This window comes from Mirounga angustirostris, unplaced genomic scaffold (genome assembly GCF_029215605.1).
Source record: "Mirounga angustirostris isolate CCGP_5_RB_7025 unplaced genomic scaffold, mMirAng1.0.hap1 SCAF_8, whole genome shotgun sequence".
Lineage (NCBI taxonomy): Eukaryota > Metazoa > Chordata > Mammalia > Carnivora > Phocidae > Mirounga > Mirounga angustirostris.
In genome coordinates this window covers 70,743,053-70,756,875 of record NW_026991716.1, presented here as the reverse complement: position 1 = coordinate 70,756,875, position 13,823 = coordinate 70,743,053, and the positions used below count along the sequence as shown (strand labels likewise).

Below are 13,823 nucleotides of genomic sequence, written 5' to 3'. Positions count from 1 at the left end.
AAACAGCCTTTGAAAACTACTAAGTGCAGAAAGCCAGCCTGACTCTTTGAGATTGGGAGAATGCTCACAAACTTGAGCATTTCAGGCTGCCACTCTAAGGAAAACAAATAGGAGACTCTCAGCACCCAATACAGTTTTGCAGGATCAAGAGAGGACAAAGAATCTTAAAAATTCCCCCAAGAGGGAACATGTATGGAGTGGGCACATTCATAGAAGACATCTGAGAAAATACGTTCAGAGTTCCTAGCTGGACTGTGACCAATATAGGTATCTATTTCCTGAAGCCAGTCAGTAAAAACTAGAGGAGGTAACTGCTTCTTCAAATGAGAAGACAGCAATGCAAGACTTCAAGAATCACAAAAAAGCAAGGAAACATTACATTACCAAAGGAACATAATTATTTTCCTGTAACTGACCACAAAGAAATGGAAATCTATGAATTCTCTGACCAAAAAAAGAATTTTCAAAATAATTGTTTTAAGGAAGCTCACCAAACTATAAGAAAAAACAGACAACTTAATGAAATCAGGAAAAAAATACATGAACAAAAAAAGAGAGCCAACAGAAATATTGAAATCATAAAAAAAAGAACCAAGCAGAAATTCTGGAGATGAAGAATGTAATGAATGAAATGAAAATGCAATGGTAAGCATCAACAAGAGACTTGATTAAACAAAAGAAAGATCTGTGAATCAAAGACAAGGCATTTAAGATTATCTAGTCAGCTGAGAAAAAAGAAAAAAAGAATGAAAAAAATTTGTGAACACCTACATGAATTATGGGACACCACCAGAAGAAACAATATTCAGAATCCAGGAGTCCCAGAAGCAGAAGAGAGAGAAAAGGGGACAAAAAAGCTAATTTAAAGAAATAAGGGCTAAAAACTTCCCAAATCTGGTCAGAGATAAGACATCCAGGTATCTGAAGTTCATAGGTCCCCATACAGATGAAACCCAAAGAGGAATTCACTGAAACACATGATAATAAAACTGTCAAAAATCAAAGACAAAGAGAATTTTGAAAGCAACAAAAGAAAAGAAACTCCACTCATACAAGGGAACACCCAGCAGACTATGATAGGATTTCTCAACAGAAACCTTGCAGGGGCACTTGGGTGGCTCAGTTGGTTAAGCTTAAAAAAAAAAAAGAAAGAAAGAAATCTTGCAGGCTGGGGGAGAGTAGGATGATATATGCAAAGTGCCAACATGAATACTTTGAATACTTTGCAAAGCTGTCCTTCAGAAATGAGGAATTTTTTTTAAAGATTTTATTTATTTATTATTTGGCAGAGAGAGCACAAGGAGGGGGAAGAGGGGGAAGCAGACTCCCCACTGAGCAGGGAGCCCAACATGGGGCTCTCTCCCAGGACCCTGGGATCATGACCTGAGCTGAAGGCAGGTCAACTAATCAACTGAGCTACCCAGGTGCCCCCAGAAATGAAGATTAAAGACTTTCCCAGACAAGCTAAAGCTGAGAGAGTTCATCACCATGAGCTCTGCCTTATAAGAAATGCTAAAGGGATTTCTTAAGCTGAAATAAAAGGACACTAATTAGTAACATAAAAACATATGAAAATATAAAACTCATTAGTAATAGTAAATATATAGTCAAATTCTGGAATACTCTAATACTGTATTGGTGGTGTGTAAATTGCTTACCTCCAGTATAAAAGAAGACAAAGGTATTAAAAATAACTGTAGGTGCAATAATTTTTAATGGATATACAATATACAATATGAAAAGATACAAATTATGGCATCAAAAACATAAAATGGGAGAAAGAATAAAAGGGTAGAGTTTTTGTACGTGATCAAAGTTATGTTGTTATCAGCTTAAAGTAAACTGTTACAAGTTTAAGATGTTTTATGTAAGCCTCATAGTAGCCAAAGCAAAAGCCTATAGTAGATTCAGAAAAGATAAAGGAATCAAAGTATACCACTGCAGAAAATCACCAAATCACAAGATAGAGAGGAAGAAAAGAACAAAGGAACTACAAAACACCCCCCACCCAAAACATTAACAAGATGGCAATAGTAAGTCCCTAGCTGTCAACAATTAACTGTAAATGAATTAAACTTCCCAAAGGACAGAGTCACTGGATAAAATAAAAATGAGATCCAACTATGTGATGCCTACAAGAGACTTATTTCAGCTTTATAAACACACATAGGCTGAAGCTGAAAGGTGAAAAAAGACATTCCATGCAAATGAAAATGAAAATGAAAAAAGCTAACTTCTATCAGAAAAAAATTAGACTTTAAGTAAAGAACTCTAACAAGAGACAAAGAAGGTCATTATATAATAATAAAGAGGTCGATTCATCAACAGGATATAACATATATGCACCCTCATTGGAGCACCTAACTAGATTAAACAAATTTTAACAGATTTGAAGGCAGAAATAGACATTGCAATAATGGCTGTGGACTTCAATACCCCACTTTCAACAATATATATAGATCATCCAGACAGAAAATATAATAAAGAAACATTAGACTTGGACTATACTTTTGACCAAATGGACCTAACAGACATATACAAAATACTCCACCCAGCAGCAACAAAATACATTTTCTTTTCAAGCACACATGGAACATTCTCTGGACTAGCTTGTATGTTAGGCCACAAAACAAGTGTTAACAAATTTAAGACTGAAATCATACCAGGTATTTTTTCCAAACACAATGGTATGAAATGAGAAATCAGTAACAGGAAGAAAGCTGGAAATTTTACAAATATATGTGGAAATTAAACAATGCACCTCCGAACAACAAATGGATCAAAGAAGAAATCAAAAGGAAAAACAAAAAATATATTCAAACATATGAAAATGGAAACACAACATAGCAAACTGCAGATAAGCAATTCCCCCCCCCTTTTTTTTAGGATGATACCAGGATGTTTTTACAAAATTGCTGCAGGAAAACATGATTAGCAGCTAGCATCCTTTGGCTCACTGTGCTAAGCAAGCAATTCCAGCACCAACTTCTCAAGAGAACCTTACAGCTGAGGAGTATAGAGGAGGTCTTTTTTGCCAGATAGGAGCACGCACCTTGGTAAAGACTCCTTTAGGGAAAATTTTTTTGGTTACCTCTTCAGGGATAGTTGGAAGGACCATCACACCGTCTTCATTCCTCCAATTAACCAGGGTGTCAACTCTCTTTTCCAATGTCAGCTTGAAAGAAATAACTACTTCGAGAATCTCATCAAAGTTCCTCCCAGTGGTAGCTAGATAGAGAATGACAGCTTCAATTTCTTATCAGGATCAAAAATAAACATTGCACAAGCTGTCAGAGGCATGCCCTGTTCATTCTTCTCTGCTGGGTCCAAGCATGCTCAACAGGATAGTAAACTCCTGATTCTTATCATCAGTGATTGGAAAAGGTAACATTTCTGTGGACTTCTCACCATTGTAAGCATTGATACCCTTGCTCCAGGCAGGGTGGTCTTCAACATCATCTACTAAAAGAGTAATCATCTTTAACATTCCTCTTGGTAAATTCTGGTGCCAGATTTGCTGCTCTGCCAAGCTTTGTAGTACACACTGGGGTTAAGTCTCCAGCCTGGGAAAAAAGAATGCCCCATGTGACTCTCAGAGAGTCATGAAAATGGATGTGGCCAATGATAGTATTGGCCTCAAAGTTGGGAGACTTATCCCCAATAAGGGGTCATCCAGCCAAAGCAGCAGCAGTGATGTGGGAGGATAAGGAGGTACAACAGCAGGTGCTACCAGGCAGCTGGTTCTTTTGATGGAGGTCAAAAGCAGTTCTAAGAGGGCAATTCTAAGCAGGCACTAAATGCCTAATTAAGAAAAAAGGAGTATTTCAAATCGACAACCTAAATTTATACCTCAAGGAACTAAAAAAAAAGAACTAAGCCCAAAGTAGCAAAAAGAAGGAAATAACAAAGATGAGAGCAAAAATAAGTGAATTAGAAACTGAAAACCAATAGAAAAGATCAGTGAAATGAAGAGTTGTTTATTCAAAACATAAACAAAATTGACAAGCCTTTAGCTAGACTAAGAAAAAAAGAAAAAACAAAAAAATCAAAAATGAAAGAGGAGACATCCAACAAGAGATGTAACAATTGCAAATATCTGTGTACCCAACATTGGAGCACCTAAATACATAAAGCAAATATTAGTGAAAATAAAGAGAGAAATTGATGGAAATACAATAATAGTAGGGGACTTTAATACCCCACTTACATCAGTGAATAGATAATCCAGACAAAATCAATAAGGAAACAATGTCTTTGAGTGACACATTAGACCAGATGGACCTATCAGATGTATACAGGACATTCCATTCAAAAACACATTCTTTTCAACTGTACATGGAACAGTCTTTGGAATAGATCACATGTTAGGCTACAAAATAAGCTTCAGTAAATTTAACAAGATTGAAATTATGCCATACATATTTTCTGACCACAACAGTATAAATTTAGAAATCAATCACAAGAAAAAAATTGGAAAAAACACAAACAAATGGAAGCTAAACAACATGATACTAAACAACAATGGGTCAATGAAGCAATCAAAGAAGATATTAAAAAATATATGGAGACACATGAAAATGAAAACATAATGGCCCCAAATCTTTCAGATACAGCAAAAGCAGTTCTAAGAGGGAAATATATAGTGATACAGGCCTACCTCAAGAAACAAAAAAAGCTCAAGTGAAAAAACTAAACTTAGACCTAAAGGAGCTACAAAAAACAAATAAAATTCAATGTGAGTAGATATAAGGAAATAATAAAGATCAGAGCAGAATGAAATGACATAAAGACTAAAAAAAAAAAAATCATTGAAACCAAGAGCTGTTTCTTTGAAAAGATAAATCAAATTGATAAAGCCTTAGCCAGACTCATCAAGGAAAAAAAAAAAGAAAAAGGACCCAAATAAATAAAATCAGAAACAAAAGAGAAGTAACAACTGACACCACAGATATACAAAGGATTGTAAGAGAGTGCTCCTAAAATATTATATATGCCAACAAATTGGGCAACCTAGAAGTGGACAAATTCCTACAAACATACAATCTACCAAGACTGAATCATGAAGAAATACAAAGTCTGATTAGATCTATAGTAAGGAGATTGAATCAATAGTCAAAAATCTCCCAAGAAAGGAATAGATGTCTTCACTGGTGAATTCTACCAAACACTTAAAAAAAGATTAATGCTAATCCTCCTCAAACTCCTTAAAAACTGAAGAGGGGAGAACATTCCAAATCATTTTATGAGATAGCATAGCACTGATACCAAAGCCAGAGAAAGACACTACAAGGAAAGAGAATTCTGGGTTAATATCCATGATGAACATAGATGAAAAAATACTAACAAAATGAATTTAACAGGACATTAAAAGGATCATACATCATGATCAAGTTAGAGTTATCCCTGGGATGCAAGGATGGTTCAATATACACAAATCAGTAGATTAACAAAGTGAAGGATGAAAATTGTGTGATCCTCTCAATAGATGCTGAAAAAGCATTTGACAAAATTCAACATCCTTTCATGATAAAAACTCTCAAAATATTAGGTAGAGAAAGAACATACCTCCACATAATAAAAACCAAATATGACAAGTCCACAGCTAACATAACAGTGAAAGTCCAAAGACTTCCTCTAAGATCAGTAACAAGACAGGGGTGCTTTTCTTTATTCGCCATATTCTATTCACTATATTACTGGAAGTCCTTGCCAGAGCAACTAGGCAGGAAAAGAAAGGCATCCAAATCAGGAAGGAAGAAGTAAAAATGTCCCTATGTAGATGACATGATCTTAAATATAGAAACCCTTAAAGACTCCACCAAAAAAATGTTAGAGCTGCTAAATTTAGTAATGTTTCAGGATACAAAATCAACATATGAAAATCAGTTGTGTTTCTGTATACTAACAATGAGCTATCCAAAAAAGATGTTAAGAAAACAATCCCATTTACAATAGCATCAAAAAAAAAAAGAAAAAAAAAAAACTTAACCAAGTATTAACAAATTTAACCAAGTATTAACAAATATAACCAAGGAGGTAAAAAAACCTGAACAATAAAAACTATAAACATTACAGAAAAAAATCGAGGAAGACATAAATAAATGGATTGGAAGAACTAATACTGTTAAAATGTCCATACTACCTAAAATGATCTACAGCTTCAATGCAATCTCTATTAAAATTCCATTGGCATTTTTCACAAAAATAGAATAAACAATCCTAAAATTCATAGGAAACCATCTGAAGATCCTTAGGGAGCTATAATTGTGTTGGATGTGCCCTAATAAAATTGTGAAAAATAGGCAATAATAATAGCTAAGATTTTTTTGAGTTCTATGTAGTGAGCATTTTTAACAAGTTTTCTTTTATTTATTCTTCATAATCCCATCCTGAGGAAGGCACTATCATTATTATTGTTTTATAGATAAGGAAAATAGGTTGCAGAAAGGTATATTGTCTAACATCACAGTAAATGGTGGAGTACTTACACTCCTGTAGACTGATACAAGAAGCTATGCAATTAATTGCTAGGTAAAGAGTCATCTAATCATGGTAGACTTGAGTTCATTCAAAACTCAACTGAAGACCAAAAATAAACCTTCAACTATATGGCCAAAGAAATCTTGACAATGATATCAAGAAAACTCAATAAAGGAAAAGATAGTCTCTTCAACAAATGATGCTGAGAAAACTAGATATCCACATGGAAATGATCCTGGATCCCTAGATTATACCCCTCACAAAAATTACTTGAAGAAGATTAAAGACTTAAATATAAGACCTTAAACTATAAAGTTTTTAGAAGAAAAAGGGAAAAAGCTCCTTGACATTAGTCTTGGCGATGATTTTTTTGGATATGACACCAAAAGTGTAGGTAATAAAAGCAAAAATAGACAAATGGGACAACATCAAATTAAAAGTTTTTGCACAACAAAGGAAACCATCAACAAAATGGAAAGGCAACCTATGGAATGGGAGAAGATGTTGGCAAACCATATATGAGAAATGGGGCTGATATCCAAAATATATAAGGAACTCATAAAACTCAATAGCAAAAAGAAGTGATTAAACAATTGACAAGGGACCTGAATAGATATTTCTGTAAAGGAGGAGGAGGAGAGGGGGTGGGAGGAGAAATACAAATGACCAACAGATCCATGGAAGGGTTCTCAGCATCATTAATCATCAGGGGCATGCAAATCAAAACCACAGTGATTCTGGGTATATATTCAAAAGAAACAATCCCATGTTCATTGCAACATTATACACAGTAGCCAACATATGGATATAGCCTAACTGTCCACTGATGGATAGAGAAAGAAAATATCTATTTTACCTAATATCTACTATCTATTCTGATAACGAAAATGTGTTACATGTACAGGAATATTTTCAGCCATAGAAAAGAAGGAAATCTTGCCATTTGTGACAACATGAATGAACTTGGAGGGTATTATGTTAAGTGAAATAAGCCATACAGAGGAAGACCATGTATGTTATCACTTATATATGGAATAAAAAAAAAAAAGAATGGTGGTTGCCAGGGGCAGAGGGTGGGGGAAATGGGGAGATGTTGGTTATAGGGTACAAACTTTCTATTACAAGATGAATAAATTATGAGGATCTAATGTACAGTATGGTGACTATAGTTCATAATATTGTATTGTCTACTTGAAATTTGCTATGTGAGTAGATCTTACACATTCTCACCACAAAAGTAAAAAATAGTAACTATGTGAGGCGATGGATTCATCACATCACACACTTCAAATATATATCATTTTATTTTGCAGTTATACCTCAATAAAGCAGGGGGAACTATAAAACTTTGCTGAAAGATGTTAAGAAGGCATAAATACATGGATAGACATCTCTTGTTTGTGTATTACAAGACTTAAGATGGCAGTATTCACAAATTGGTCTACACAGCCAATACAATCCATATTAAATTCTCAGTTGAGATTTTTACAGACATTGATAAATTGATGATATAATTTATAAAGAAATGCACAGGACCCAGAGTAGCCAAAATCATCTTGAAAAAGAAGAACAAATTTGGAGGATTCACACTTGATCACTTCAAAACATATTACATAGCTGCAGTAATCAAGAGAATGTTGTGGGGGCATAAAGATAGTCTAATAGATCAATGGAATAAAAATGATGGTTTAGATATAAACTCTCACCTTTGTGTTCACTCAGTTTTTGAGAAAAGTGCCAAGACCATTTAATAAAGGAAAATTGCTTTCAACAAATGGTGCTGAGACAATGGGATATCCACATGCAAAAAAATGAACTTAGGCTCCTTCCTTCTAAAAAAATGAACTCTAAATGGATCATAGACCTACATGTAAGAACTAAAACTATAAAACTTTTAGAAAAAAATGAATAAATCTTCATGACCTTAGGTTAAGGAAAGCCTTTTTAGATATAATAAGAACACAAACAGTAACAACAAATATATTAAAAAACTAAAAACTTTTATGCTTCAAAGGACACCATCAAGAAAATGAAAGATAACCACAGAATGGGATAAAACATTTATAAATCATATATCTGATAACAGATTTATATCTAGAATATACAAAGAATTCTTACAACTCAGTAATAAAAAACAAACCAATTTTTTAAATGGACAGAGGACCTGAATTGACTTTTCTGTTGACAAGGATGTGGAGAAGGGGGAACACTCTTGCACTGTTGGTGGGAATGAAACTGGTGCAGCCACTCTGGAGAACAGTATGGAGGTTCCTCAAAAAACTAGAAATAGAACTACCCTATGATCCAGTAATTGCACTACTGGGTGTTTACCCAAAGGATACAAAAATACAGATTTGAAGGGGTATATGCACCCCAATGTTTATAACAGCATTATCAACAATAGCCAAATGATGGAGAGATCCCAAATGTCCATTGACTGATGACTGGACAAAGAAGATATGGTGCATATATAATAGAATATTACTCAGCCATCAAAAAGAATGAAATGTTGCCATTTGCAATGATGTTAATGGAGCTAGAATGTATTATGCTAAGTGAAATAAGTCAATCAGAAAAAAGCAAATATATGATTTCACTCATAAGTGGAATTTAAGAAACAAAACAGAGGGACATATGGGAAAGGAGGAAAGAAGGAAAGAGGGAAACAAACCATGGATACTCCTAATGATAGAGAACAAACTGAAGGTTAAGGGAGAGAGGTGGGTGGGGGGTGGGCCAGATGGGTGATGGGTATTAAACAGGGCACTTGTGATGAGCACTGGGTGTTGTATGTAAGTGATGAATCACTGAATTCTACTCCTGAAACCAGTATTGCACTGTCTGTTAACTAACTACAATTTAAATAAAATTGTGTTTGATGCAGTGAATATCCCACTATTGAATCTACATCATGAAAAGTGTATTATTTTTTATCTTCTTTTTTCAGACAGGGTGACTCATCTTTTTTCTTTAGGAAAGAGGGTAAAAGAAAGTTCAGTTCCCATTAAAAGTGCTGTAATATAAGTTCTAAACTTTTTTTCTGGAAGTTAAAAATCATTCTAAAAACCTATTAGCTAAGAAGGTATCAGATTGATTATTTAAGTATTTCAAATTGCACTAGGATTAAAGTAGCTGATTGAGACTCTAGTTTGTCATCCATCCATCCATCCATCCATCCATCCATCCATCCATCCATCCATCCATGTAGTCCTTCAATAGGTGTTTTCCTTGGCAGTGAGAACACAAGAAAGGACTATAGTCTGATGTAGAAGTCAACCATGTAAACAACTAATTGCCATACATGAGGTATCATAATTTGCATGGATAGTGCATAGAATGGAGCAATCCATACTGTGTGAGGTCAAAACATTTCAAGAAGAAGGTGGTGTTAAGGTGAGTATTAGAGAATGAATATGACTTTACCAGGCAGGTAAAGAAAGTGTCTGTGTGGAAAGTCCTCTGAGTAGTGTTGAATGTTCAAAAACAAAGAAAGAAAAAATATGACATGTTTAGGGAACCACAAACTTATTGGTATTGTGGGAGAATGGGATACAAGGAGTAGTTTGAGGCAAGGGGTGTAAGGGGCTGTGAATGTTACACTAAATGTATAATGTACTTATTCTGGAGGTGATGAGGTATTATGAAGGCTTTGAGGAAAGAGTGATATGCTCAGAATTTTGCCTTAAAAAAAATCTCTTCAGTAACAGTATGGAGGATGAATTAGAAAAAGGAGGAACTGGAAGCACTGGTTCTCTCCTTCCTAAAGAAAAAAAATGAGTCACCCTGTCTGGAAAAAAAAAAAAAGATAAAAAAATAGTACACTTTTCATGATGTAGATTCAATAGTGGGGTATTCATTGCATCAAACAACAGAATTTAAGTAGGTACTTCAGGAGCTTGGTGTTATGAGAAGTTTTGAAATTTCAACAAAGCTTATCAGAGCTCACATAAAGAAAATATATGTAAATACTAATTTGGAGGTAGTGATTGAAGTGTTTTTAAAGAGTTATCTAAATAGCCAAGACGATCTTGAGAAAGAACAGAGCTAGAAGTATCACAATGCCAGATTTCAAGATATACCACAAAGCTATAGTAATCAAAACAGTATAGTACCAGCACAAAAATAGATACATAGATCAGTGACACAGGATGGAAATAAACCCATGCCTATATGATCAATTAATCTACGACAAAGGAGGCGATAATATACAAGACAGTCTCTCCAATAAATGGTGTCGCAAAAACTGGACTGCTACATGGAAAAGAATGCAACTGGACCACTTTCTTACACCATACACAAAAATAAACTCAAAATGTTTCTTTAAATGTAGACCTAAAACCATAAAACTCCCAAAAGGAAATAGGCAGTAATCTCTTGTACATAGGCCATTGCAACGTATCTATGGCTCTGTCTCCTCAGGCAAGGGAAGCAAAATTAAACTATTGGGACTACACCAAAATAAAAAGATTTTGCACAGCAAAAGAAGCCATCAACAAAACAAAAAGGCAACTTACTGAAGAAGATATTTGTAAATGATATATCCAATAAAGGGTTTATATCTAAAATATGTAAAGAACTGATACAACTCAATACACACACATCTGATTAAAAAATGGGCAGAGGACTTGAGTAGACATTTTTCCAAAGAATACATAGGGATAGCCAACAGACACATGAAAAGATGCTCAACATCACGAATCATCAGGGAAATGCAAACCAAAACTAAAATGAGATATCAACCTCACACCAGTCAGAATGGCTAATGTCAAAAAGAAAAGAAATAACAAGTGTTGGTGAGGATGTGGAGAAAAGGGAAACTTCATACAGTGTTAGTGGGAATGTAAATGAGTGTAACCACTGTGGAAAATAGTATGGAGGGTCCTCAAAAAATTAAAAATAGAAATACCATATGATTCAGTGATTCCACTACTGGGTATTTACTCAAAGAAAACAAAAACACAAATTCAAAAAGATATTCACCCCTGTGTTTATTGCAGCATTATTTACAATAGCCAAAATTGGGAAGCATCCCAAGTGAGCATGAATAGGTGAATGGAAAAGAAGATGTGGTGTGTGTACATATAAGGTGTATTACTCAGTCATAAAGAAAAATGAGATCTTGCCATTTGCAACAACATGGATGGATCTAGAGAGTATTATGCTAGGTGAAATAAGTCAGACACAGAAAGACAAATACCATATGATTTCACTTACATAGAATCTAAAAAAAAGCAGAAAAAAGGAACAAACAAAAACAGAGACAGAATAATAAATACAGAGAACAAACTGGAGGTTGCCAGAAGGCTGGGGGATGGGTGAAATAGGGGAAGGAAATTAAGAGGTACAAACTTCTAGTTATAAAATAAATAAATCACAAGATCAAAAGTACAGCATAGGGAATATAGTCAGTAACACTGTAATAACATTTTATGGTGATGACACTTATCCTGGTGAGCACTGAAAAATGTATAGAATAGTCAAATCACTATGTTGTATACCTTAAACTAATATAACATTGTGTGTCAACTATGTTTCGGTAAGTTTAAATACTAATAATAAATAAATAAAAAGTTGTCAAATATATATTGTATATAGCTAATGTGACAAATACATTTTATTTTAAGCAATTCATTATAACATTTTTTAAGTCTTTGGACAGAACGGAAAATGTACTTATCTCAAGTTGTACCTAATACCTAATATGAAAAGTATAGAATTCCTACTTATTTGAGCATGAAATGTTATTTATTATAATTCTTTTTTTATTTATTATAATTCTGAATAGCTCTACTCAGCTTGATTTTCTATTAAAATTTCTGTTACAAATTCTTTCATGTGTATAATCTCATTATAAATTGGTTTCTGACTAAGAAAAAAGACACCTAACATATCAGTTTCCATTTTATGATAAAACCTTTATTGAGAAAATATTTTCATGCTCAAGAAAGCTGCAACAATATATTGTCAGTACAAATAGTGTACAATTTTTTCCATTGTTTGCTTTTGTATTCTTAAAAGCTTGTGGCTTAAAAACATACCACAAAACATTAGATTTTTCTTTATGATTGAGAGTTAGAGAATGTATTCTGCTTTGTCTCTTGAAGGCGTTTTTAGAGTCCAGTGTAGTTATTACTGAGTTAAAGGCCCATCTCAGACTTCTCGTCTTTTCTAAGCCCAAGGCTGCTTACTACTAAACTTCAACTGGTGGGCTTACCAGTGGACCATGTTTAAAGAAATTTCCAAGGCATGGAATTTGGGTTAGGCTTAGCTATTATCACAAGAAATAATAAATTGCTTGGTGCAGAAATAATTTTTCTATCTTAGAATATTCACAGCCCTTCGTATTTTTCTTACAGATCTTATCTCTTTCCACCTTGCTTTATGGTTGCTTATATGCAATGTTCATTCCCCCCCACGATATGAAAAGTAAGAGACTGAGTTTTACTGATCTTTTTTATAACTCACACCACTTTTTACAGGGATTTAGCATACAGGAGTTACCTAATCGATGGCATTCAAATGTCAAAATTATTCAATTAATTTTTTTAACCTCATGTATAGAATTGTGATAATGCCAAAGAGAAAATGTTAGCTCCACCATGATTATAAACATCAATGATACAATAATTAAACTTGCTCTATAGAATAGCTTATATGCAGATAGATGTCATTTTCTTCCTCCCTCTAGTTCGTTTTCTTGAATAGGTAGCCGCTCACTGCAGTATTTCCTGTTAAGAGGGCTCTGATGTTTTAGCACCCTCCAGAGGCCTCCAGGGTATTCCCGCACTTGTCCTTGGAGGATATGCAGGTGTGCTGTTAGCAGAAGCCCACAATTTTGCATTAGAGATGTAAAGGTTGCCAGAACCTGCGACACCTGGTATGTCTTCCTGGGTCTGAAGCAGCTTTTTCCAGAAGGTACATCTCAGTAGCTTAAGGAACCTGGCATTTAGGTCACCCAACTCTAGAGCTGATCATAAGTCAGAGATGCATGCCCCTAAGAGGTATAGAAGATGACCTTCAAAATGCGGAAAGAAAATATTAGAGCCTCCACTTACATATTTTGTCTAAAAATATTAAAAAATTATACTTTTTAAAAAAGATTTTATTTATTTATTTGACAGAGAAAGAGAGAGTGAGCACAAGCAGGGGTGGAGCAGCAGGCTGAGGGAGAAGCAGGCTCCTGGCTGAGTAGGGAGCCTGATGCAGGACTCGATCCTAGGACCCTGGGATCATGACCTGAGTCGAAGGCAGACGCTTAACCTACTGAGCCACCCAGGCATCCCAAAAAATTATAATTTATTATTAATGTTTAATACACAGATTGCCAAAATATGGAACTGAGT

The 13,823-nt window shown here is 34.5% G+C and overlaps 1 long non-coding RNA gene and 1 pseudogene across 1 annotated transcript in view; one reads left to right on the top strand and one right to left on the bottom strand.

Moving 5' to 3' along the window:
- LOC135365577 (uncharacterized) overlaps positions 1 to 13,823 on the top strand; it is a 72,364-nt gene that overhangs the window by 13,109 nt on the left and 45,432 nt on the right. The window lies entirely within an intron of this gene.
- Positions 3,001 to 5,678, bottom strand: LOC123836459 (peroxiredoxin-6-like; annotated as a pseudogene).